Here is a 5,678-nt window from a genome sequence, read left to right as displayed (position 1 = left end):
TTTAGCAATATGCCCAATCTTGTTACATGCATAACAAGTTACATTATTCTTCTAAATAGCTTTCCCATAACCTATGTTGGTTTGTGTTCTGCATTGATTTGATAAGTGTCCAAATCTTCCACAAACATAACATCTCACATTCATTCTACAGTTTTTTAGAGTTGTGACCAACTTTGTTGCATTTTGAACATTGACCAGTGGGTGTATTGATATTCTGATAATTCCTAGATCTACATTCATTTTCTCTATGACCATACTTATTACAGTTAAAACATTTTCCATTGAATTTATAAGCATTAGGTTGTCTTACCGATTTGCTGTGATCCTGAGTATTTGCAGTACCAGAGCTTTCACCAAATTCAAAGCCAATTCCAGAAGTGTCACTTTTAGGTTTTTGATTCTTCAGCAAGGTACCAAGTTCCTCTGAGCTTTTCTTGAATTTTTCTTTGTGTTGATTTGCAGTTTCCAATTCTCTTTCCAAGATTTCTTTTTGTCTCATCAGTTCATTTGAGTCATTCTGAGTATGCATCAAATCTGTCTTCAACATGTCATTTTCATAGCTAAGTCTTGTGTTCTCATTTGCTGCATCACTTAGTCTTCTAGTCAATTCTTCTTCATTCTTCTTCCTATCCTCAATCTCTTTGCAAAATCTCATAGTCATATCCTGCATTTCATTTTTTGTTGTCATGATCTCTTGTTTCAACTTGCTTATCATATCATTAAGTGATTCCTTTTCATCATTTTCATTTTGCAATTTTTCACAAACTTCTCTTCTCTTATTTCTTGCAATAGTAAAATTTTCTTGAAGTGCCTGAATGATATCCTGAGCTGCCCTTAAATCATCTTCTAATTTGATATTTTTCAATTTCTCTGCATCATAGTCTGTAAGACCTCCTTCAAGTTGCTTCATTAGATTTTTTATCTTTACCAGTGTCAAGATCTCCCTTAAGCTGTTAGGCTTCTGAAAATAGAGGACCAGGCTCTGATACCAATTGTTAGGGGTCCCACAGATACTGAGAGGGGGGGGTGAATCAGTATCTAACCAGTAATAATGATTTCTTAAGTTTAAACATGCAGAACATAATATAACAGTGTACCGGTATGCAAGAAATAATGCAATAAATAGAATCAAGAATATCCACATGAAAAGTACACCATAACACAAGATGTTTAACGAGGAAACCCGGTATGGGAAAAACCTCGGTGGGATTTGTGGCCCACAATATTCACTCACTGGCCAATAAGAGAATATTACTTACAATAGGGGCCTGCACATGCAGGAAGGCCAACTGCCTAGAGCTCACTACTCAATGGGAAGTCACACTAACTTACAATAAGGATTATACTAATCCAATAACTTGTACTACTTTACAATAGCATCTTCAATGCTAGATTCAGTACCGGTTCCTGCTCTATTCTTTACATATACCCTTTACCTATATTTCGCACATTAGGTCTGCCTAATATTTTCCTTTTTGCTTCTACATCACTCCTACAAATGTCTACAATGATCTCCTTTATATATAAGAGTCATTTTACAATTTTCCAAGTCGGCTTACAATAATAAACAAAATATTACATAACAAAAATCTTGTCGGCCTCTGTGCTGGTATACTTGTTTTCTTCTGTGCCGGTGCCAGTGTCCTGAGTGCCGGTGTAGAGTGTGATCTGCTAATGCCGGTGCACTATCTTGTCAATGTAATGCTTTGCTAGTATAATGTCTTGCCGGTGCCATAGGATTGCAAGGTTGCCATCAATGACAAAACCTTCAATCACATACAATGTCTCATTGGAGTGTGCATATGCCAACATTATCGTTATTCTTCTTATTGTTAATTAAATCTAATTTAATTAATCTATCACTATTGTCCAATAATTAATTTATCGAATAAATTAATTATTTCCCTATTCTTCTAAAGTCCCTCCGACAATTATTTTCTCTAAACCCACTTAGTTAATCAATTAACCTAATCATGTGATTTCTACAAATCAATTTTTCCTAATCCCCACTCAACCTAATTAATTCCTCTAAAATCTCTCATAATCTCACTTATCATTATTCTCCAATTTCAAAATTCCCCCTCATGTAACATCAATCTTGAACCTTTCAAATAAATTCAAATTTATTTGAATCCCCCTATGCATCCTCACTTTGAAATTCAAATTTATTTCCCCCCTTTTTTCTCAAGGAATTTTATATTCCTTTTTATTTCTCCAATGCATCCTTGCTCCATGTCCACTATCTTGAATCAATCTTACCTTCATAAGAAAATCAATCTTGGCCCTCCATTGGCCTCCTCCAATCTATAAATTGGAGCATCTTTCCTTCTCAAATCAAGGATTCTTTCATTCGTCTATCATCATGCTGCTAATTTCTCCTCTTATCTCCTTCTATCACATTTTTATCATTTTCTCATAGTCCTCTATCAAATCCTTGTTATCCATATCCATATATCCTTGATCCAAAATCCAAATCCTTAATCCATCTATCTTTTTGAGCATTCAAGAGAAATCCACATCTACAACAAGCAAAGAGAAAATCAAGTGGAGCATCAAAGGGGCACCTTCACTTCATCAAGCTCAATTCGAGGGAGAAGACAAGTTTGTGAAGGTATACTTGGTTTTTGTGTTTTGAATACTTTTATACTTATCGTTTGATCATCTAACCATTTCATCCCCTCGCTCACTTTTCCTCTCTCCAAATAATATTATACAGATGCTTAGGGATACTACGCTCTAGTTCAATCAATGATTTACTAAATTTATGCAAGTACAAGACAACAACTTCCTCAACTTTTCTCTGATCTACCTCAACTAGATTTTCATAGTATGCACCAATGTTCTCCAAATTTCTATCAACAATTATCTCATCAATCAATTAGCTTATTATCAATGAAGGAACAAATGTATATTTACCTTGCAAATCACCGGATTCAAGATCTTTATCAAGTTGAGTTCTGAGCTTCCTTCCCCTCTTAGGTCTTCCAGAAAGGGCATGTTCAGATTTAGCTTTCTTGCTCTGCTCTGCACCATTGGATTGAGGTTTCCTCACAACTCTGACAAGCTCTCCTTTCTTCTTTGCCTTTTTTGCTTCTTCATTTGATTAAGTCTCAAATGCCACCAAAGACACAACAACATATGTTCGTTTGGGTTTCTCCTTTTCCTTCAAAACTCCCTTTCCGGATGAGCTTTGTCCTATTGATGGTATCAGCAGAGTAGGGGTAGACTTGGTATCTTTTGGTTTTGGTTTAGAGGGAGCTAGTTTAGCCTTAGGCTTCTTGGATTCCTCCTTAGCTTCCATCTGAGCATGCTTCTCCCTTTCTTTCTTCACCACCTCCCTGGTAAATCCCATCTACACAACCACCTCTTTAGCCATTTTAGATACTTTTCTCTTTCTTGCAAGCTTGGTGAACTTCTTGTGCCAAACCTTGGTTCATTTGGATCCACTGGTTTGCTCAGAAGGTATTGAACATAAACTTCAAGGGTCTGACCATCCACCTCATAACCCATCTACAAAATCCAAATTGTCCTGGTCTCCACAACTTCCATGTGAGATTGGTCTTTGTCCACCATGAAGCAAATAGTCTTCGCATACTTCTCAACAATCTCTTTGGGAATCCTTTCTCTATCTTTCATTCAACCTTGGAATTTTTTAAAGAAACTCCACAAGGTTGTTGTTTGATTTTCCCTATTACCCAATCTTTGCAAACCTTGTTTGATCTGGGTGGCCATTGGTAAATCAAATGCCCACTGCACTCTTCATGTAATGGGAATTTGGATCATGAAGTACAATTTCAAACAGACAATTAGAGAACTAAACATAAATACATTCTTCTTATCTTATTTTATCTTCTTCAAATTTATCAGAAGCTCCTCAAGAAGGACTGAACAAAGATCATACTGAATGTCTTCCTTCACCATCTGATACGCTGCATAAATAGTTGTTCCGAAGACTTATTTCAATCTTCTAGACTGGTAGACCTTGTAGCCAATGATCATAGATGCAAATCTCACATCATGCTCTCAGATATTATCAATTGTTAGATCTATTACCAAATTATGCACCAATTTCCTTTGTCACTGTAGTGTTACCTACCTTCCTCAAATTAGGTTTTCCATCAGGTTGATACAGACATGTGACTGCATGAATGGCCTACTTGGTGATTTTATATGGCTTGTCTAACCAGATACATTCATCATGCACATGGCTAAAGATGTATCTTACCCACTCATCTTCTTCAAACATGGGGAAATGCACAAACTATGTTAAACCCTTCCTCTACAATTGTGCATATTCCATTTTAAGATTTCCAGTCTTGTCTCAAAGGTGTTGATTGTAAAGTTCTAGGATCGCCTCATTACTAGTTTCTACAATATTACAGTGAATATAGGCTCTTACATCGTCAACATGCAAAACACCATAGGGCACAGATGATAAGGCACCATTTGGATCATCCTTGATTGACTTATATGGGTGCCTCTTAAATTGCGGCCTTGCTCTCTCTAAAACCTCAACTACCAAAGGAGTATTGATAGAAGATGATGCCATTCTTAGAAATTTAGGGTTAAGAGTGTTCTTTTGTAAATACCTCTTTCATCTGATGGATGCATAGATACTCTTTGTCAAAATTGCTTTAAGCTCTTAGATCACCTTGATAATAGATTCACCTCACTCTTCTGCTTCAACTCTTCGCTCAAAATGTGAGAAATGATTCAAATTTGCCCTTTTTAACTTCACAAACCCTAATTTTAAGTTGACATAAATGTACTGATAAGGTTCAACTAGATGTCCTGTCCAACATCAATCAACTTCACTGGATGATCTAGAGATCCAAATAACTATCTCCAAGCATCTGGAATCTACCATGATCGATCATAGATCTCTCCAAGGGGGTTCTGCAATATTTTAAATGAAGATGCCACACCCTAAGGCCAAATGCCTTAGTTATCGGATGAAGGTTATGCACCGGATTCAAGTATAGATCCACTTGCTGCTTTAGATTCATCCTTTCTAACCCACATCTTCTCATGCTTGTCTTTCATCTCCTCTACCTTTGCCTTGCCTTTATCATCAATTTTGTTCTTTTCTACCAGAGAACTCTTCTTTCTTCTACAATACTTTGCAATGTGACTAGTTTTATTGCATGCATGTCAAACAACATTCTGCATAGGTCTAAAGTTCATCTAATTTGGTCTCATCCTGCATTGGTTAGAGATATGTCCAAATATCCCACAAGCATAGCATCTCTTGTTTTGAAAATTATTCAAAAATGCTCTGCACATGTTTGATCTTGTGACCAAAATTATTGCATATGAAACATTTATTGATAAAGGTAGGACCATTATTCTCATTATTCATTTCATTATTCATCTTACTTCTGCATTGATTCACTATATGACCAAGTTTATTATAAGTAAAACATTTATCGTTGAATTTATCAGCATTAGGCTATCTTACCAGAGTGTTCTTATTCTTCTTCTGATTAGGTTTTGCATTGCATGTCTTTTCAATGTCTTTTCCTTTCCAGCATTTGATAAGGCCTTATTGAGATAGCATTAAATTTGTCTTTGTATTCATTTGCAGTAGCAAGTTCATCTCTTAAGGAAAAAATTTGTCTCTCAATTTCTTGACCATTATTCCTTGATTGCATCAACTCCAGCTTCAACTCATCATTCTC

Source organism: Cryptomeria japonica, chromosome 8 (assembly GCF_030272615.1).
Source record: "Cryptomeria japonica chromosome 8, Sugi_1.0, whole genome shotgun sequence".
NCBI classification, from domain to species: Eukaryota; Viridiplantae; Streptophyta; class Pinopsida; order Cupressales; family Cupressaceae; genus Cryptomeria; species Cryptomeria japonica.
Note: the sequence above shows the minus strand (reverse complement) of the source record.